Raw genomic sequence first — 23,020 nt, forward strand, 5'->3', positions numbered from 1 at the left:
AGTACAGTAAAGAAGAGGGGAGAAAAAGCAAACACTAGACAGGTGGGTAGACATAATGCTGAAGCTCTGTGCTTGCATGGCGTGGAGTCTGGATTTTATCTGGAAGGTTTAACAGCCCAAAGAATTCTGAGCTCAGGAATAATATGATCGGACTTGCATTAAAAAAAAAAAACCACTCTGCAACAGTATGAAGTATAAATAAGAGAAAATATACAATTGGATATATGACAAGCACTTTAGAGATCATTCCAGTAGCATAAGCGAAAAGAAATGAGTGTTCAAACTGATGCAGAGACAATACGGATGGAGACAAAAATGATGTACTTGAAGGACATTTAGAGTAGGACACATGAATTGACTATATATGGGGGTAAGGAAGAATTAAAAACCAGGATGAGTTCCAGATTTCTTACTTGACAAAAAAAGACACTGGTATTCATCAATAAAACAGAGAATACAGGAAGAACAAGAAGGGCAGGTTTGAGAGGTAATTCTGAGTTTTGAAACTCGGGAAAAAGGTAGTAGTTAGTAAAATCAATAATATCAAAAGTAAGCTCAAATGTACAAGCCCCAGCTCAGACTTACTGAATTAGAAACTCTAGAGATGGAGCCCAGTCAACTATGTTTTTAATCACCCTCTACATGATTCTGGTGTGTGCTAACCCTACAGAACCAATGGTCTTGCCAAACACTACCGGTAATACGGGTGAAGAATCAAGCAATCAGGTAGGCACTGATGATGACAGAAGGGAAAGGAAAGGTTAAGCAGAATCCAGATTACAGTAAATTTAAGGACTACACTGTAGGAAGAGAAATGGAGACAGCACATGTAGATTCTTTCAATATAGCTTTAAAAGAATGAGAAGAGACACAGGTGATTTAAAAAAGGATGAACAGTGGGGTGCCTGGGTGGCTCAATCAGTTAAGCCACCAACTTCGACTTCGGCCCAGGTCATGATCTCACGGTCTGTGGGTTTGAGCCCACATCGGGCTCTGTGCTGACATCTTGGAACCTGGAGCCTGCTTCTGATTCCGTGTATCCTTCCCTCTCTGCCCCTCCCCTGCTTGTGCGCGCTCTCTCTCTCCCTCTCTCAAAAATAAATAAATGTTAAAAAAAAAAAAAAAAAAAGGATTAACAGAATAAAGTCCTCTAAAAGGTAGAAAAAGATTCAGAGCCCAGGCAGAGGAACTGGCCTTGGAAGGTATGGCAGACACCAGTGGGTGTCTTCCAGGTCCACTCTCCTTCCTGGACAACAGAATCTTAATTTAGTTCTTCTCTGGGAAGTCAGGAGGGCCACGAATCCTGACTAGTCTAAACCAATCACAGGACTTCTATATCTCTTGCCACGTACCAGTTTAGAAATGGGCTATATGATGTAAATTCAACTAGTGAAGTCTGCTGAGAGGTTTCTGGAAAAGTGTTTTTTCACTCTTAAAAAAGACATAAAAAAGATGCTATGGCATGAATTTTTGTGCCTCCCTCCACCCTGACAAAATTCACAGATTAAAGCCCTAATCCCCACTGTGATGGTATTTGGGAGGTAATCAGGGTTACATCAGGTTATGAGGGTGGAGCCCTCATATGAGGATGTTCTTAGTTTAGAAGAACACTAATGGTATTAGTGTTCTTATAAAATGAGAAAGAGACTAGAGAGCACTCTCCCTCTGCCATGTGAGGAAACAGCATAAAGGTGGTGGTCTTCAAGCCAGAAAGAGGCCCTCACCAAGAATGTTTGGGCAACTTGATCTTGGACTTCCCAGACTCCAGAACAAAGCAAAACAAATGTTTGTGGTTTGAGCCACCCAGTCTTTGGTATTTTCTACAACAGCCTAAACTAAGACAAGAGACACCTTCCTTTCTTACAATCTTGGGTTCTTTTATATGAGGACATAAAGCTTGGAACTAAAGCTGCCTGTCATCTTCAGACCAGAAGGGGACAAGACTGAGGACAAAGGTTAACTCATCTAAGATGTTCGAAAGGAAAGACAGAAAGATCCTGAGAGCCTCATGACAGCAGTTAGCTGCTACATGAACCAACTATAACACCATCTTTCTTCCAAATTTCTAGTTATATGAGATCATAAAATTAACTTAATATTTTCAGTTTCAATTGGGTCTTCTGTCACTTGCCAGCTGAAAGCATTCTGATACTGAAAGACATTTTCACTCAGATGGATGTGAATAAAATTAACTTTGCCTATTGGAGACATGGGAATTTGAGGGACTTCCAGACTAAAGTTTCATTTATTAAACAAAATGAAGCTCATATAGATCTATTTTATAAAGGGACAGGCCTTAACAGCTCTATTCTGCTTTAAAATATCTAGTATTTCTCACAATAACAATAGTTAGCCACGAAGAAGATGATGGTGATAACCTCATGATTATTAACGTATTTTTAAAAGCTAGGTATTTAAGCCTTGTTTTGTTTACCTTCTGCATTCCCTTTGACTTCAGCAGTGAAATCATACCAATGTCTTTTACTTTCTGTTTGTAACAATTTTCCGACTTTCTTGGTATATAACATCATACCACAATATAGTTTACAGAGGAAACCTTTAACTTGAAAGAACAAACACTCTGAAAAGCAAACAGTGTATTAAAAGGTTTCTATTTTTATTTCCATACCTTTTCTAAATCTGTTCAAGAAAAGAAAACATTTCAACTACATCTGTGGAAAATCAACACTGTGGCCATGTAGATAAACACTAGAGAAAGTGCAATTTGAACACAAGTAACAAAAAGCCCTGGAACTGTATGTGTATCCAAGCAGTCCCCAAATGGTGAAAAATAAAATTGAAAGTTAAATTGTAAGACAGTTTTTGAAGCCCAAAACATTTTTCCTATAGAAACAATGTTACTGTGAGTCATTCCGGTCCTGGGCCAGTCCATAAAACCCTTATAAAACCATACGCATAAGACTATTGTTTGAACTACACCCAGGCAGAATAATACTTTTTCCTTTAGAAAATACATCATTTTCTCCCTCCACCCTCTACCTAGTCCCAGGAGAAAGGGCCTAGCCATGGACTCTGTTCACCTCTCCAACCTCATCTTTCACTACTCTCCACACCACATGCTCTGTGGGTCAGCCCCACTGCCCTTCTTCAACCTGCAGGGCCTTTTCCCTTCCCAGCCTTTGCTGTCTTGCCCTCCCCCACATCTTCTAGGTCATCTGGCTCAGGCTTCTCTTCTCAGCTTAAATGATAACTTCCTCAAGAGATAGTTCTTCATCCCCACACTGAATCACAGGTGTCCTTGCTGTACTCCCCCACCTCAGTATCTCTCACACTGTACTGTAATCACTTTGCTTATCTCCCCCGTAATCCGTCATTTGGGTGACACATCTTATCTGCTACTATTTTAGCCCTAGAGCGTAGATAAGTAGCTGGCATTTTGAAGCTGTTTAATACATATTTGTTTGTATAAATGAATTTACCTAACAGAAGGTACTTCAATTCATTTTTAACCTGACCAGGGAATATTTAACCTGATCTATGGTCATTACCAAGAGATAAAGGAGTTTTCCAAAGACTTCTCCACTCCTGAAATTTGTACGTACACACTGTTCACAGAAAGGAGGCCGTCTATCCAATTTCTTCCCCATTGCTAGTTTATAAAGTAACTTAAATGGAGCATTAAAATTCTGGCAAACGGGAGTAAGTATATACTCTAATATTACCCTTACCTCTTTCTTGTAGGTAATGTCATTCATTCTTACAGCTTTTACTACAATCGATGAAATCCTGATTCCCAAATTTGTATCTCTAGGGCTGATTTCTCTCTTGAGTTAAAAATACAAATTTCCAGGTGCCTACAATTTTATACCTAATGTCCCAAAAGGACTCCACTCCAATCTTTCTTTTCTCCTGTGTTCCCCATTTCAGATAATGACATTGCCAGCTGGAAACTAGAGCCTGACACTCAAGTTCTCTCACCCTTGTTATTTAAAGGTTGGTCCATGGACCAACAGTGCTTGTTGTTCATGACCTGGAATCTTTTTAGAAACATAAGACTGCCTCACCCCAGACATGCTGAATTAGGATCTACCTTTTAACAAAATCCCCAGGCAATTCAAGTGCACATTAAAATCTGAGAAACACTGATCTGTAATTCCTTTTTCTCCCTACCCCCACACTTCAAGTCCACCAAGTCTATACAGGAAAACGTTTCATATATATTCCCTCCCATCCATTTGTCACTGCCCTGACTTAAGCCATCACCTCTTGTCTGGAACATTGCAGTGGCCTCTTAGTTGATCTCATTCCTCTAATCCACTGGTTCTCATCCAGAATTTCCTAAGAGACACTCTGTTATACAGCTATTAATTTGAGAAAGGCCATATGGTTGGCTGGCCAGAACTGTGCATAATATATAACTTGTCTTATCTATGTTGCAATCGAAATCTAGGGATGATTACAAAAACATCATATGGGAAAGCATGCAAAAATCAAAGCGAAGAAGACTGAGAACCACTCTTCATGTGTCTCCTCGAAACAATCATTCTGCATATGGACCTCAGTTTTCTTTCCAAAATACAAACACAATCATGTCATCTCCCTCTCTAAAGCTTTTCAGTGGCTTGTGAACACATCATATACTTCCACACCTCCACCTCTCTGTTTATACTTTCCTTTTTCCGCCTTTTGGCAAAAATCTAGTTCATCTTCTGAAGTCCTGCTCAAGAGTCATCTTACTGGGAAAAAGGTCATCTTATCTTGCCAATTTTCTTGGTAAATAACTGCTTCTCCCTCCTCCTGCACCCCACCATATGTTCATCACGTGATCATGGCTGCCCATCTTTCCTGCCAGACAAGGACTCCCCTGAAGGCATTCTGTATCTCAGTCACCGACAGATGGTAGATACTCGAAAAATGTAAAAGAAGTCAATTACCATTTATATCTGACATCATCAAAAGCTGTATAACGTATCATTGATAATGTGAATGCATTTATAAACTCCAAAATACTAAGCACCATATACCTAGGAGATGGAATCATTTGGAAAAAAAAAACACGAAAAAGGAAAATACTTCTCAACCTATATACATTCAATCATAGTAAAAGTTCAAGTATGCTTGGAGACTTAATTCATTCACATAAATGCAGCTACCCCTGTGAGCCCACAGTCTGGGGAGGTCTACCCTGTTTCCTGATAGTTAAACCAGATAACTCAACAAGACAAAGAGTGTAGCCTTTGATGAGGAGAGGGTGAGAGAATTCTGCCAGCTGACTTTAAAAATTATACATTTTAGCATGAAGATTACAAAGTTATCTTTATGTAATAAAGAAAATTATTTATTACCTATAATTTAAAATCTTTAAAATTTCATGTTTTACATATTACTTTTCAAATGTGGTTAAATTACAGTAAACATACCTTAGTATTGTTATAAAATTCTGCCATAGAATACACTCATAATTACACTTTCAGTGACCACATCATCTTGACATACTTGTAGTCCATTAAAACATCCATCACATTTCAGTAATTTAGTTCAACATTTACTGAACAACCACTGTGTGCCAGGCCCGGAGACAACTGACCACCCCCTAATCACAAGAACCCCCACTCAAGAGGCAAGGGTTGACACATATACCCAGGAATACAGTGCAGTGCTGAAGGCAGCAAATCAAGGCTGGCTCACCAGCAGTGTTAAGTGGGGTGGGATGCCTCTCCCATCTGACTGCTGCTCTCAAAAGATGAGGAGTCAATAGGAGGACAGGAGGAAGAAGGGGAAATGCAATATAGACAAGGCATAAGAATCTGAAATCACACATGTTCAGGGAACGGCAGTGGCCGAGAGTATCTATAAGAAACAAGTAAGCGTGAATGGCCCCACTTCATTAAAAGCTCACCAGAATTGGGCATTATTTTAATTTCTAGTACTTTCAAGAGAATAGAAGGGGTGACTCAAGGCAGATTTAAAATGCATTTCTTTGATTACCTGTGATGATGAACATATTCCTACATTTTTACAACTAACAGTATTACTCATCTGTTAAAATTCTCTGTCCACTTATGTACTAAGTCTTGATATTTTTTTCTTCATTAAGTTTAAGAGAACTCTTCAGGTATTACAGATATTAACCCTTCTAACTCATAGTCTCTTCTCAACAATGATCTGCACTAAGTGAGATCCTACCATTTCCTAGCCCCACACCCTCTGATAGTTCCCAAGTCCACTTAGAATAAAAGTCAAAGTATCTCCAATGGCCTGTAAGGCCATAAATGAAATGAGGAAAGCTGGGGGAAGAGTATATCAGGGGAAAATAACAAGAGTCCATTTTGATCATGTTAAGTAGGAGATGCCTAGGAGACGTTCAAAAGGAGCTGCCAATATTGTGTTATCCTTAGATCCTCAAGACAGCTTTAGTCTAGCCAAATGGTTCTCAACTGGGGGTGATTCTACCCCCCAGGAGACACTCTGCAATGTGTGACACATTTTTAGTTGTCACTTCTGGGATAGAGGCGGTTCTACTGGCATCTAGTGGGTAGAGGCCAGAGATGTTGCTAAACATGCTGCAGTGCATAAGACAGCCCCCCTAACAAAAATTTACCCCACCTTAAATGTCATTAGTGCTGAGGCTGATAAAACCTGGGCCTGAGAAATAAATATGGGAGACATATCCAAATAAATCATTTTTAAAACCAAAAGTGCAAAGTGAGGAAAAAAAAAAAAAAAGAACCTTGAGGAACTTCTTTTTCAGTGGTCAGGTAAAAGTGAAAGAACCAACACAGAAGACTAAACAGGGTTAGCCAGAACGGGAAAAGGAAACCCAGGAAAGGGTGGTGTGACAAAGGCCAAAAGAAGAGTGTTCCTAAAAGGACCGATGCTCAACAGCAGTCCACTCCATGGAAAACAGCTAAGATGGCAAGTGGCACAGGGAGGGGGTAGGCTGTTTGAAAGAATGGAGGAGGTATGCTGTGGGAGTAAGATAACAGAGCCACGTGGGAAGACTGCTCGGCAGTTTTGAGACTGCTGAGTATATCCCTGACGTGAAATCAAAAAGCAGGTAGTTGGGCTCATCCAGTCCTAAGGCTTTGCCAGATAGGAGAGATCAAAGAGATGCAAAGGAATTGAGGGAATCTTCCGGAGTGCAGCTTGAATTGGGGCAGCTAGGCTAGATAAGGAAAAACTTGATGACAGAAGGGAACTAATGAATAGAGAAAAATGGGGGAGGGTGTTAATGAACTGAAATGCCTTGATGAGTCATACACATTTCCATATCAACAAATATACTCCTCTACCATGCTTTTAACTGTTCCATAATAATATAGCCTATACCTTAATACTATTAAAGTAAAATCACATTTACTTTAATAAGAAAGAGCTATTTACTATTTGGACACCGCTCACCATCCAATTTACTTTGTCAGGTCAAACAGCATTTGTGGAAAAGACCATGCTGTCATAAAAAATATGCTAAGTAACAGTCACAGTTTATAAAATACCGGCTTTTTCATTTGCTAATGTTGCAACTTTGAATGACTTAACCTCTCGGATCTAATACCTCTTAACAAACTGTGGCAGGCACAGTAGGCCTACAATGCCCCTTCAAGGATATCTACCATCCTAATCCCTGGAATGTGTGGATATGTTATGTTACATGGAAACAGGAATTAGGCTGCTAAGCAACTGACCTTAAAATAAGGAGAGTATCCTGGAATATCTAAGTGGACCCACAGTAACCACAAGGGTGTTAAAGGGAAAAGGGAGAAGCCAAAGAGTCAGAACCAGAAACACTGCATGTGAGACTTGACCCACCACCGCTGGCATTGTACATGGAAGGAGACCACAAGCCACGGTATGTGGGCAGCCTCTAGAAGCTGGAAAAGACAAGAAAACTGATGCCCCCTAAAATCTCCAGAAAGGAATGCCACCCTGCTGACAGTAACACCCATGCTGGGCTTCCATAGGGTAATAAATTTGCATTGTTTTAAGCCATTAAGTTTTTGTTAATTTGTTACAGAACAACAGGAAACTAATACACAGGTAAAATGAATCAACTTCATAAACTGTGTAACCAAGAAAATATACATAAAGTGCCTAACAGAATGCCTAGGATATAGAAGTATTCAAATAGCTGCTAAAGATATTAATAGTGCTACTACTATTACAGCACCAAAAACAATGGTAGTCCAGCAAAAGAGCACTGACTCAGTTCTAGAACTTACTCTCTGACCTAAGACATCTTAGTTAACTTTAGACTCATTTCTCTCACTTGCAAAGCAAAATGAGGGGGCCTAGAATACATGACTTCTAAAGTTTCTTCCAGCTCTAAAATTTTATGGTTCAAAACCTAATTCCTTAATGACATTCTACTTATTGCTAATTAACAGATTCAGAAAATCCTATTAAATAAAAATAGTAAGCCAAGCAGTTTTCATTTAATGTTTCAACATTTTCAATATTTTATATTGCTGAGTTACAGCCTTATAAAGTTGAGTCATGGCATAAAAATCACAGACCTGCAAGCAAGGAAAAATATCTAAGTCATCCTGCTACTATTTAAAGGCCTTACAGTCAAACTACAATAATATCTTCTCAAGTAGCTCAAAGTATATTCCCACACATTACCTCACTTATTCGTTTTTTAATAGCTAAAGAGATATAATTCACATACCATGCAATTAACCCTTTCACAGTAGACGATTCATTGGTTTGGTATATTCAGAGTTGTAAAACTATCACCACAAACAATTTTTTAGACCATTTTCCTCATTCTAAAAAGAAACTCTCTAGGCATTACCAGTCACTCTCCAACTCCCTTCCCCAACCCTCCCAGGCCACTAATTGACTTTCTGTCCCCATGCCTCTTCTCGGCATTTCATATAAATGGAATCATACAATACAGAGCATTTTTGTGTCTGGCTTCTTTCACGTGGCATGTTTTGAGATTCATCCATGTCGTAGCATGGTCAGTACTTCATTCCTTTTTCATGCTGAATGATATTCCACTGGATCGTGTGAATGATACACCACATTCTGCTTATCCGTTCAGCAGCTGATGGACATTTATTTGGGTTGTTTCTACTTTTTAACTATCAGGAATAATGCAGTTATGAACACTAGTGTATAAATGTTTATGCGGATGTGTGTTTTCACTTCTCCTGGGTAGAGACCTAGGAATGGAATTGCTGGGTAACATATGGTAACTCTATGTTTTTACCTTTTACATTTTTTTTAATGTTTATTTATTTTTGAGAGACAGAGACAGAGAGAGAGAGAGAGAGAGAGAGAGAGAGAGAGACAGAGCGTGAGCAGGGGAGGGGCAGAGAGGGATGGAGACACAGAATCCGAAGCAGGATCCAGGCTCCAAGCTTCCAGCACAGAGCCTGATGCAGAGCTCGAACTCACAGACTGCAAGATCATGACCTGAGCCGAAGTCTGACGCTTAACCCACTGAGCCACCCAGGCCCCGATGTTTTTACCTTATAAAGAACTGCCAAGCCATTTACCAAAGTGGCTGCCTCTTTTTCTCCCACCAGCACTGTATGCATGTTCACTCCAATCTTACCAACACTTGTTATTATCTGTCTTTGGTTATAAGCAAATAGTTGGTACAAAGTGCTTTCTTTTGTTGTTTTGATGTGTATAAGCCTATGACTAATGATGCTGAGCATCTTTTCATGTGCTTATTTACAATTTATAAGTCCTCTCTGGAGAGATGTCTATTCAGGTCCTCTGACCATTTTTTCACTGTGGTGTCCTTTTTACCACTGAGTTGTAAGAGTTCTTTATAAATTCTGGATATAAGTCCATTGTCAGATATCTCATCTGCCTGTATGCATTTTGTCCCACTCTATGTACCTCATCTAATCTTAGTGCAGCTACTCGCACTCAATAAACAAATTCTGTGCTACCACCCCTATTTTACTGAGAGAATTAGTATTTTATATGATTAAATAGACTTGACAACTGGCAGACTCAAAAAACATAAATAAATAAAAACAACTTACAGCTGTGTCCTATTTTCATTAATTTAAAGGAGCCATAGCAACATTGTGACAGCACATCAAGGAAGGAGCCTTCATCCAACTGTGATGCTGTCCCGTATCAATAACCAGACAATATTATTTCCACAGGTATCTCAAAGATGATTCATTCATTCATTCAAAAAATAGTTACTGTTACATGGCAGGTGCTATGCTCAGGATGCATCAGCGAACATGACCAAGTCCTTCATTATCCTTACAAATTGGCAGTGTTAGACAAAATCCCTAGTGCTAAATCAATGTCCTAATGGCAAACAGTCCAAACAAAGAAATTTATCTTATTGCTTAAAAATCCCCCTCAACTCAAGAAACATTACAGATTTTAATGCAAGGGATCCCTATTTTTTTTTAATCCAAAGTGTCAAACTTATTTTGTGGCTCAGGATGACCTTTTTACAATGCAGCAGTGCTTACTTTAATGACATCTGTCAAAATGAAACCTGAGTAAAGGAAGAAAATACTCATATTTTTACCTTTAACAAGAAAAGCCTAAAGATTCAGAGTCTATACCATAGCCAGTTCCTAACTCATGCTGAAAAAAAATGTTATATAGCTCCATTAAACATAAAAACAGTAATACAGAATTACAAATCCAACCAGCTAAAAAGGTAGTTCTAACCGTGCCTATCAAAGTATCCTCAATGCAAAGCAGAGGGACCAAATAGCCCTCAAGAGGCTGAAGGCATGGCACTAAATGGCCCACACAAACTTTACATTTCTTGGCTTTCTGTTTTGCCCCTTAAAGAGTTCACACAAATGTTACACTCTAAACTATAATATATCTATTTTATTTTTTCCATTTTTATTTTAGAGAAAGAGAGAGAGTGGGGCAAAGGGGCAGAAGGAGAGACAGACAGACAGACAGAATCCCAAGCAGGCTCCAACTCAGCACAGAACCCAATGTAGGGCTCAATCCCACAACCCTGAGATGGTGACCTGAGCTGAAATCAAGAGTCAGATGCTCAGCCGACTGAGCCACCCAGGTGCCCCAATACGTCTATTTTCTTATTTTACAAAGTTACCATTCTTTTTTTTTCTTTTAATTCTTTATTTTTATTTATTTATTTTTTATATGAAATTTATTGTCAAATTGGTTTCCATACAACACCCAGTGCTCATCCCAAAAGGTGCCCTCCTCAATACCCATCACCGACCCTCCCCACCCTCCCACCCCCCTTCAACCCTCAGTTTGTTCTCAGTACCATTCTTTTTCCTTAATGTTTACTTATTTTTAAAAAAGAGAGAGAGAGAGAGTGTGTGTGTGGGCAAGCAGGGGTGGGGAGGGCACAGGGAGGGAGACACAGAATCTGCAGCAGGCTCCAAGCTCAGTGCAGAGGCCGACATGGGGCTCGAACCCAAGAACGCTGAGATCCTGACCTAAGCCAAAGTCGGATACTTAACTGACTGAGCCACTCAGGTGCCCCAAAAAGTTTACATTCTTAATTAGAGTCAATAAAAGAATCTGTTGAGAAAGATAGTTTATGATTAGAACTACATTAATTTTTGCTGTGCAAATTTAGTAAATTAAATAACCGCAAGTAAAACTAATACTCGGGATGATGTACCATGCCTACCTCATAGTTTTGAGAGTCCTCAACACGCCACTTTAAATGGAGGGCATGCATACTGTCGTTTGGTTAGCTAGGTGCCTAAAGATTCAGAAGGCACAGGCTGAGCCTGGAGAGTATGACTGGAGGTGATCCCAGAGATGGCCTGCTGCAAGACAGGCAAAAGCACAGATCAAGGCAGGGCTCTTTCCACTGTGAACTGAGAGGCTGGGGTTTCCTGGAGGTGGCTCGGTGTTGCTTCAGGGAGTCAGAGAACAGCTGCTAAGTGGACAGAACACAACACCGCCAACTTCCGTTTCCACTGCTTTCACCTGTCTTACACAGCAGGCTTCCAGGTAAGTTCTCTGAAGACTAAAATCAGACTCCAAAAAAAAGTTCTGAGAACCTAAATGTAGAGGAAGTCTTGGCTAGGCAGACAACATAACACTGTGCATCACATCTGAAAGACAAGTGAGGACCCAACGGAAGAATGAATAATGAAGCTGGTGAGGGGCAGAGTCAAAAACAGGAAAGGGTGCGGCATAAGCCAAGGGTCGGGGTCAGACCTGTATCCCCTGAAAATAATGCCTATTGTGGAGTGGGTGTGTCTGCTTATAAGAGCGGCAAGGGGATCCTTCACCCAGAAGCATTCAACTGCTGACATCTTAAACTCCAATATGCTACTTATAGGCTACAGTCGCTTGCCCGTCTAGCTCTCTAGATTCTTTACCCGCCGTTGCCAATCAATCCTCCACCAAGCAGCCAATATGAGCCTTCAGGAAAGTAAAATAGATCACATCACTTCTCTGATTCCAACTTTCTAATGGGTTTCCCATGACACTTGAATAAAATCCCAAATCCTACAGCAGCACTAAAGTATCATGGCCCTCAGTAATTACAACTCCTCCTCACTCACGCTCCCCAGTTACCTGGCCACTCCTCAGGCAAGCTCTGGGCCAGGGCTCTGTCTGCCATACTATTTGCATACCCTGGGACGCTCTTCACATTGCTGTATCCTAACTACATTCCAGTCTCTGCTCAGAGATCATCTCTTCCAAGAGCCTTTTCTTGTTCACATCATCTAAAATAGCATCTAAATCACTCTCTACCCCCTTACCCTTCCTCATTTTTCTTTTTAACATTTTCATATATTCATGTGTATTATCTATCTCCCCTGTAGAAGTAAGCTCTAGTAGGGCAGGTGCTTCGTTTTGATCACTGTTTTGATCTTAGTAGCCATGCCACAGAGAACAGTGTCTGGAAGATAAATACTCAATATTTATTGAATCAATGAATAAATAAATCTCACTTGATCTTAATATGTTGAAGATTCCAGTTTTTCCTCATGCCCTCTCTATTTTTTTCCTGATCCATTAGCCATGCTCCAGGCTTCACTTCCTATCCACTATAAACCTAAGATCTGATCATCCAGCTTTGCCCACTCCCTTGCCTAAACTTAACTTTCTTGCTGGCTTGTCCTTCTCCTAAACCAATCTAAGAACTTACTTCTTCCCTCCCACAACCACACTGGAGATTGCTGCTATAAAAGCCCCACCCAAGTGGACCAGAGATGCTGCAAATGCAGTCTCCCGTCTCAGCAGGTCCTTGCTTGCTGCTGCCCATCAAACAGTAATAAAAGTATAGGATGGTAAAACCAAATGTTATGTAATAATAACTGTGCAAGTGTAAGAACTCTACAGCAACAAAGAAAATTGGTATCATGTGAAAATGTCAGGATTTTTACATGAATATGTAAATACGCCTCTGAAATATAAAGGAAATCACAATGTTCAAAGGAGTTTCTTTATTTCTAAACTCTTTGTTAGACAGTTTGAAAGATAAACTTTCACAGAAAGAATATATAAATGAAAAGCCTCACCTGAAAAAAAATCACTAAAAATGATTCTAATTTTCCTGTTTCCTGTTTCCATCACTGCCATCTGTATTAACCAAGATATAGGCTACACTACTACAATAAAACCAAGAACGTAGTGGCTCAACCCAGAGTTTACTTCTGTCTTGTGCAGTAGGCCTGAGACAGACAAGTGGTCCCAGCAAGGTGGGCAGGTTCCTCCCTGAGGGTTCCTCCTGAGGGTCCTTCTCTTCTGTCCTGTCACTCCTCTGGGGCACTGCCCTTGTCTGTATGATGGAAGCTGGCTCACCTACACCTCGCCCATGGGGACAGGGGAAAAAAGACTACGACATACAGCAGATGTTTAATATAAATGTGGTTTAGAAGTTGCACACATCACTTCCACTCCCATCCACTGGCCCAAACTTAGATATGTGGTCTCATCTGGCTACAAGAAGCCTAAGGAATACAGTTTCTGTGTAGGAACTATGTGCCAGCAAAATATCAGAGGTCGGAGTGCATCCTTCTTCCCACTCTGAAACATTCCTCTCCTTTTCTAAAGGGATAACCTGAAGTCCCAACCAGTTACTGGATTCAGCTCAAAGCCTAAGACCTCTGGGTGATACACAACCTCTTCAACAGATATCAATGTGTCTCTGTCCCAATCCAGTGACCCACAAACTAATAGAGAAATAACTTTGTTCTCTACCACCACCATCACACCCAATATACAATGGAATACAAGTAAGATTAATGCAATTAAGTTATTTTGAAAAGAATGGCAAATAGGTATTCTTACCAATGACAAAATACTACTGGACAGGAATGGCAACGAATCCCCTGACTCTACCAGGGAACCAAGTTCCTTGGTTTAACTCAGGTTCTGTGTGCCTGGTGGGGAGAGAGACTCATTTGTTCATTTGTCTGTTGAAGCCTGGCTTTGTCTCTGGAAGATATCTTTTTCCATTATCCCTTCTGGCAATCTATGAAGTGAACACAGGAGAGTATGTGCTCCAAAGAGGCAGGAAAGAGCTAATAGCCTATTTCCCGGGGGGTACATATTTGGGGGTCAAAGACGGCTTTAGTTGTCAAACAATGCGAAACCATCACAAGTTTTGGCAAGCTAAACTTGTGGCAACATAATCGTCTCAAAATCCCCCACGTCTTCTTGTCTTCAGTCAGTGCCACGTGAAAGTAAGGACAACTAAAGATTTAATCTGGTGGTAGACGCTAAGTTTGTCAATTCTGCCCTTTTTGATTAGCTGACCTCTGAGGCAGATCCATCCCTCTGTCCCTCAATTTAAGGTTAGCTAATTTGAGGTCATCTGATTCACAGGACAGGATGATTACACCACCACACCCCATTCACATCAGTGCAAACCATGTGACTTAAAATGTTCTTCCTGCCTGACTGATTTCAGGCTCAGCCACCCGATTAGCTTTGGCCAATAAAATATTAACAAAAGTAACACCTGTTACTTCCAAGCAGCGGTTTTGCAAGTCTCCTCTCCCTCGGAAACAGAACAGCAATGTCCCCAAAAACCTATTCCTTTGGCTTGGAGTGACAGAGGATGGTGGAACAGAGCCACAGACATGTTATGAGTAAGAAATAAACTTTTGTTGCTCTAGGGAACTGAAACTCTGTATTTGTAACTGGAGCTTTACCTAGCTTAATTGACTGGTTCAGGTGGGAAGATAAATCCTTCATTTGATCCTTGCCTAGCCTGGCTTCCACCTTTCTCTGGCCAAGAAAATCTAATGAAGTCTCCTAAGAACAAATCTAACCTCTCGCTGTTTGGGAAGAAGAAACCATCTTTCCAACCCTGCAACACCCCATATTACTGTCCTTTCAGTTAATTCAAAGCATAGGCCATGGGCATACAGAACTTCCTTTAGCGAAATCATACCCCCTCCCAGCTCTAATTGCAAACTAGCTAATTGTTCTCTTACTTGACACCCTCTTGCAGTTCCTTGCTAAAGCAGCTGGTCAACCTATGTTAGCAGCCTCACATTAGGAGTCTTTCCAATCACTTCCCTGGGGGTACAAAATGGTAGACACACTGATTGCCTTCCAAGTTATCAGAGGTGACAGTTTCACCAAGCTTTTGCCATAGCGTAACAAGGGTCACCAGTTTTCCAGCCTATGACATGGTGCCTAACCGTCTGCTAACCAACCACTCAGCCAGTGCCATGTACTTTAGCTATTTATTATGGCAACACCTCGCTTCAGGTACCAATTTTGGCATTAAATTGGGTATGAAGAAAGCTGTTGTGATAAAATGACAACAAATACAGTGACTGAAACAAGAAAGTTTATTCTCTTCCTGGAAACAGTAAAGAGATAGGCAAGTGCTTAGGGGAGAATGAGTAGTAATTGGTTCTGTTCCACAAGGTCATCTGGGGACCTAGGCTGACGAGGGATGGCTCTGCCATCCTCATCACAGGCTGCCTATCTCTGGGTTCAAGGTGGTTGTTACCATTCTAGTTGATGCAGCTTTCCAGTCAACAGGAAGGTGGAGGCGGCATAGGGAGATGAACAGGACAAGCACCTCACCTTGAAGAAGTTGCACATACCACTTTTGCTCACATTTAACTGGCCCCAACCTAAACACACAGATATCTCCTATAGTCAGAAGAAGTAGGAAGATACAGTCTCTAAGACGGGTTCCAATACTAACAGAGAAAAGGATATCCTAGATACTGAGGAAGAATCAATAGTCTCTGCCATACCTCATACAATCTATTCTCAATTGTCATCAGAGAATTTTTGTTAAAGCATATTTCAGATTTCAGAGAGTGGCACCCTCTGTTCAAAACCTCCACTGGCTTCCTATTTCACTGAGCATAAAAGCCAAATTCCTCACAATGGCCTACCATCCTTATGCAGTCTGCTCCTTCCACTACCTCTCTCACTTCATCTCCTGATACTCTTCCCTTAAAATAAACACCAAATGTATTAAAGATCTAAATATGAAAGGTAAAACTAGGAAGCTGTTGAAATGAAAAGTAGGGTAATACATTTGTGACCTTGGAGTGATGAAAGATTTCTTAAGATCTCAAAAATATAAACAATATGGGAAAATTCAGATGGAACTGACAGAATTGACTCCATCAAAATTAAAGACTTGTTATTCAACAAAAAAAAAACACTACAAAACTAACAGGCAAAAGTATGGGAGAATATGTTTGCAACTTCTAACAAAAAAAAAAAACAACAAAAAACAAAACCAAGGGATTAATATCCAGTGTATGCCAAGAACTCTTGAAGATAACAACAAAGACAGGAAATGCAATTAAGAATTTTGTAAGAGACAGAAGCAGACAATTTAGAGAAGTAAAGTCGTCAGATAAAATACAGAATGCCCCATCATGTCTGAATTAAAGATAAGCAATAAAAAAATTGGTATATGTATATCCCAACTAATGCAAGGGTATATACTTACACTAAAAATGTATTTGTTGTTAATCTAATACTCAAATCTAACAGGGTTTCCTGTATTTTTATTTGCTAAATCTGAAAAGTGTAGGTGAAATTTATATGGCTAACAAGTAAATGAAGAGAAGCTCAGCCTCAGCAGTAATCAAAGAAATGCAAATTAAAACTACAAAATACCATTTTATATCCATTTATATTAGCAGTTTTTTCCATTTTACTATCACCTACCTAGGACTCTATTTTTGATCATATCACTAGGCAATATAAGCCCACCTATTCCCAGAGGTGGGCTTGTATGCACAGAGAAAAACCACATTTCAATCCATTATTTCATACATATAAACAAAAGTGTAACCATGCTTAGGCATCAAAGACACCTTTTTTCCTAGGAAATTTAATTACCTATTTAGTATAGATTTAGAAAATTTAAATGCTGAGGCTAAAAATGTTTGAGTATCATTTACCAATTAAACAATAGCTCTTTATAAACAACATGATGTTAAGTTTAATAATGGGTTGAGATTAAGCTCTTAAGGTTAACTACCATAGCAAGTCAGAAACTTGCGCTATAGGTAAAAACAAGAATCAGGCTTCACATTTTCAAAGAGCTTTCACACAAAAATGCTTTATCTAAATCATAAATGTAGCTTTATCACTGGATAATACTCATCTGGAAGGCAGTGAGGTATGATAACAGCTGTAGGTTAAGAAAGGAAATAAGGGCTGCATATAAACGTGGCAGTACCCATTCTTTTTTAAAAATATTATGACGTTTTTCCATGTAAATACAGTACACAGGCTATTTTAAATAAAACGTCAACACAGAATAGAAAGCATATCAAAAACTCCTTTTGCTTTTTCTAACTTCTAGGATAAAGAATGCCCTCTGAGTTATTTTAGAACCTCAAAGGAAAACATTTTTAAAGCTAAAATACTACTGTGAGACATCAGTTTAGAAAAATATCACAGTTCCAGCCAACTGTCATAAACAGCTCTTTATTTCATTCCAAAAATTAAAATATTGTAAATAAAAATTAAACCGAAATACTTTGTAAAAATGATACTATGATATAATTGTGGTAAAATGATTCACAGACACTAAAATCATTCAGCCTACCTTATATAAGACACATGATATAACCATTAAATCTCCTAAATGTTGATAAGAAGAATTTGCCAGTTAACTTTCAAAAAGTAATCCCCTCTACATGTATCTCTAACAACAGCAAAACAACAAACTTGTAGATCTATAATTCAGCGTCCATCAAGACTACTGTGGCAGGCATATGATACGACACATTCCCACAAGAGAGAAAAACAGACATAAAAGTAACAGCTATCACCACAGCATTTAAAATAGTCAAGTATTTCCATAAATAACATATTACCTTTTTAACTATATATCAAAAAAATCCTTGAAGCAGCCTGGGTCCCAAATAACATATAATCCTGAGACTGGTAGATAGGAAACAAATCACATTCACTGCACTCATTTCTTTTTTTACAAGTTTCAGAAGGAAAGCAAAATCAAAGTGTATATTAGCGCGATTGCTAACAAATGTTTGACACAAATGTGGAAAATAAAAAGTACCTATTCTCCAGCTTCGAGAAAGGAAAAGATTATTCTTTGGCTCTTGTCCCAAGCTGGGAACAAGTAATCACAGAACCGGTTGTAAATATGCCCCAATGTATCAACCCTTCAACTCTACTCAACATTTCCACGTAAGTACTCAGCTGAGGAGGTCAGCCGAGCGGCAACTGCCTTGCTTCAGGACACTTGCTCCTCAGCACCAGCCAGACCCTAAACCCCAAGTTTCAAGTTGGCCAATCCTTAAACTGTCTCACTGAAAATATGCCAATCCTACAACTCCATGCTTCCTCAAAACCCGATCTACGTACATCTCTGCCTGTTTGGAGGATTATATTCTGCACATAGAGCTCTCCCTTGCTTAGCAAGTATGGAATCCAGCCCGGCTTCAGTTACACGTCAATGGTGGTCTCTCCCCTCAGTAATACAATATTATGTCCACTTGGATATGGCATTTTTCTTCATGGAGATAAGAAAAATATTTTGGCAGGATAATTCAGTTTTATGGAAAATTGAAAATCTTCACCTTTTTGGGGCGCCTGGGTGGCGCAGTCGGTTAAGCGTCCGACTTCAGCCAGGTCACGATCTCGTGGTCCGGGAGTTCGAGCCCCGCGTCGGGCTCTGGGCTGATGGCTCAGGGCCTGGAGCCTGTTTCCGATTCTGTGTCTCCCTCTCTCTCTGCCCCTCCCCCATTCATGCTCTGTCTCTCTCTGTCCCAAAAATAAAAATAAACGTTGAAAAAAAAATTTTTTTTAAAGAAAATCTTCACCTTTTCAATATAATTATAGTCCTTGTTGCCCAATACACAATTGCACGGACGAAGGTCTTTTTCCTTTCCTTCTTAATCCAAGACCCACTTGGATTTCACACTATCAATTGTCCACATTCAGCCAGTGGATGTATTATACGAAACATTAAAATTTCCAATTATAGACGCATAAATACAGAGAATAAACTGGTGGTTGCCAGAAGGATGGGAGATTGGGGGAAAGGAATGGGAGGTACAGGCTCCTGGTTATAGAATGAGTAAGTCCCATGGATAAAAGGTACAGCATGAGGCATATAGTCAAGGTATTGTAGTAGCTTTGTATAGTGACAACTGTGGTAAGCACAGCACGATGTATAGGGTTGAGGAAGCACTATGCTGTTACGCCTGAAGCTAATTAAACACTGTGTGCCAACTGCCCTTCATTAAAACAGTCTGATTTTAAAAATGGGCAGAGTAACTGAACAAACATTTTTCCACAGAAGACATACAGATGGCCAACAGGAACATGAAAAGGTGCTCAGTCTCACTAATTGTTAGAGAAATGCAAAGCAAAACCACAATGAGATATCACCTCACACCTGTTAGAATGGCTATCATCAAAAAGACAAGAGATAATAAATATTGGCAAAGCTGTGAAGAAAAGGGAACTCTTGTGCATTGTTGCTGGGACTGTAAATTTGTGCAGCCACTATAGAAAACAGTATGGAGATTCCTCAAGAAAACATAAAAATAAAACTACCGTATGCCCCACCAATTCCACTTCTGGATATTAAAAAAAAAATTTTGATTACTGAAACTTACATCAAGAATTGAATATCATCAAATAATCTTCAAACATGAAAACTCATCAAATATTTGAGTATATAGTCTTTTTGGAAAAGTTAAGAGAAACAGCCTCAAATGTGACATATAAGATGGCACTGGCTAAAGAGAATAATAGGTTTCTAATTTAAAAATTAGAACCAATGGAGGTACTATCCCAAATATACATCCCTCATCAGAAAGGCAAAATGAATCATGCCAAGTAGGTTGCCTCACCCAAATATACTCAAATACAGCGGAGAGCCATCTCTTCAGTCTGCTTTTGGACTTAGACTGCTTGAACAATAAATTCTAAATAGCAAGTAGCACTACCTTATGGTTTATCAAAATTCAGCGAAGTTTCCACTCAAGTCCAATCACAGGATTACAAACACTGAATTACCTATTCATTCAAGTGACAACATGAACATCTGACAGGTGTTGCAGGACACCAGAATGCCCCTCCCCACATACGCCACTTTGATATTCTGATTATTTTGAATCAAAGATATTTAAGAAACAGCAGGTGCAAGGACGTTATGACTCTCCTTTTTCCCTCCTGAAAGCAAAAGATAAAACTCCCATGTGAAAAGTATTCTTATCAGCAGAGATGGTGGTGGGAGGGATGGGGGAGAACTGGAGGTGGAGAAACCTATACAAAGAAATCCTATTAAACTAATCCTTATCTTCCTAGTTACTTCTTCACCATTTACTACCCCTGGCCCAAACTCCTCTGGTCTTGTCAATTCTTCACAAATTTATTGTTTCTTTGTCTAAAATGTATAAAAGCTTCCTGTTCCGGCTACTACTTTAGGTCTTCATCTAAGGTTCCCATGTACAAGTAAGTTTAATAAAGTTTGTATGTTTTTCGACTATCAATCTGGCATATCAGTTTAATACTTAGGCCCAGAATGAGATCCAAAGAGGATGGAGAAATTTTCCTCCCTTATAGTGTTAAGAAACCTACTTAGGTTAAGCATGGATTTGGTGAATTTATCCAGAAACTGTCAAATATACTTATTAGAGAATACCTGGAGAAGCAGCATAGGTCACTGGAAATAGTCAAAACTACATTATGAGTTGGGTGACCTTAAGTAAGTTACCAGTTTTCAAAGGACAGCCAGGAAAATCAAATGAGACAACAACTAGTAACTTTAAAAATGTCCTAAGCATCAAAACCTCTGAGAGTCCTAAATTTGCTTTCATCCCTAACTTGCTGTAATGTATACAGCAAATCATTTGATCTGTTTCCTCATCTGGCAAATAGTAAGGGTAACGCATGCTCTGCACATTTCATGGGGTGTTCATGAAAATCGCGAATCAAAATGAATGTGAAAGGATTTTTGAAGTGAATAAACAACCATGTAACTGAGATAGTTAATTCAAAATATGAAGGAGACTCATACTAGCAAATCTGATACAACCCAGGATTGTATAATGCCAAAATTAATTTTATCAAGAAAAAAAATCATGGCTGAAAACAAACCAAAAACATTAGACATACTGGCAATCAAAAAAAAAAATTCAAAACCATCAGCTACAAAAATTCTTTTCCTTGCAATAAATAAACCAAATTAGCTCAGTTCTCCAACAAACTAAAAGCAGTTGAACACAATCTTTTGTTCAAGTAAGGTGCTTGCCACTTGCAACTACCACCTCAATCTCTAAAACACCAAAAAAAAAAAAAAAAAAAAAAGAAAGAAAGAAAAAAGTTATATCTTGCAGGATTTCTCAGCAGCAGTATTGACATTTTGAAATGGATAATTCTTTACTGTTGGGGTTGTCCTGTGCCTTGTAGGATATTTAAGAGCATCCCTGGCCTCCATTACTATATGACAGGTGCCATGCCCTCACACACAGTTGTGACAACCAAAAATGTCTCTAGACATTGCCAAATGTCCCAAGAGTGAGGTTGGGAGAAGGAACAAAATCATCCCCAGTTGAGATCCACTGAGCTAAATTCATAGTTGCATATATTCCAGTATTTATCTCACTATAGATTGGTGGCCTAGAATGCAGCTTAAAACTAACACTTTTGCAATATAGAACCAAATAAAAAAATGCTATCTATAGGATAGTAACATCTTAAGAATTCTAGGTATGGCAGGTTGTTATGGTTAAATCATCCCTTCCACTAACATTCTGTTTTTGCTTAATCCCCTCTAAAATTTTCTCCTTGCATGTTCTTTTGCAAAAGCAATTTGGTTAACCCGTCACTAAAGCTTAGTCTCCACCAAGACTTACTAATAATAATTATTGTTTATGTGAAAAAAATCAAGCCTTAATTAATCTGTAAGTAACCACGTGTCAAATGAATCAAAATTAAGTGACACTTGGGGCTCCTGGGTGACTGAGTCGGTTGAGGCTCTGACTCTTGATTTCGGCTCAGGTCACGATCCCAAAATTGTGGAATCAAGCTCTGCAGCAGCATGGAGCACACTTGGGATTCTCTCTCTGTCTCTCTGTGTCTGTCTGTCTGTCTCTCTCTCTCTCTCTATCTCTCTCTCTCTGTCCCTCTCCCCTGCTCTCTAAAATAAAAAATTTTAAATAAAACTAAAATTAAAAAAATTAAGTGACAATTGTTTATATTATTTAAATATATTCAATCATTTACAATGCTAAGTAAAAGGACACAACTAATATTCAGCTTTTACTGCAAATACAGAAAATATAAATATATATACACACATGTACATAGATATATAAGTTGAAGGTAATATGCAGGAATAAAAGAAACTACAAGAAGTAGAATTTTAGAAATTATATTTAATGGCCACTACATATCATCACTGGGCTAGACATAATTTTCTACAAGAAACAATTTCCATATATTTAAATGTGTACTCTTAACATAAAGTAGTAGTTTCTAAATTTGCTCATGTAAATATAGTTTGTTTTTTTTTAAGAATCTGGATTGTATAAGTTATCTAGGATGGTCAGATTTAGAAAGAGGGGCTTCTGTCTGCAAACAGGAAGACTTACCACAATCCAGCACAATTAAATAACCATCAACCTGCCCTCACTAA

The 23,020-nt window shown here is 39.1% G+C and overlaps 1 protein-coding gene across 8 annotated transcripts in view; it reads right to left on the reverse strand.

Moving 5' to 3' along the window:
* The window catches only part of ZNF438 (zinc finger protein 438), a 172,917-nt gene that overhangs the window by 145,212 nt on the left and 4,685 nt on the right, over window positions 1-23,020 (reverse strand). Inside the window, exon 1 of one of the 8 annotated variants that reach the window (XM_047867503.1) lies at window positions 18,428-18,502. The exons of 6 other annotated variants lie outside the window; for them this stretch is intronic. The gene's annotated coding sequence lies outside the window, so the exon portion shown is untranslated. Of the gene's footprint in view, window positions 1-18,427; window positions 18,503-23,020 lie in introns of those variants that run through there. One more of the 8 variants, XM_047867501.1, reaches the window with a different exon arrangement.

The sequence above is a fragment of the Prionailurus viverrinus genome, chromosome B4, assembly GCF_022837055.1.
Source record: "Prionailurus viverrinus isolate Anna chromosome B4, UM_Priviv_1.0, whole genome shotgun sequence".
NCBI lineage: Eukaryota > Metazoa > Chordata > Mammalia > Carnivora > Felidae > Prionailurus > Prionailurus viverrinus.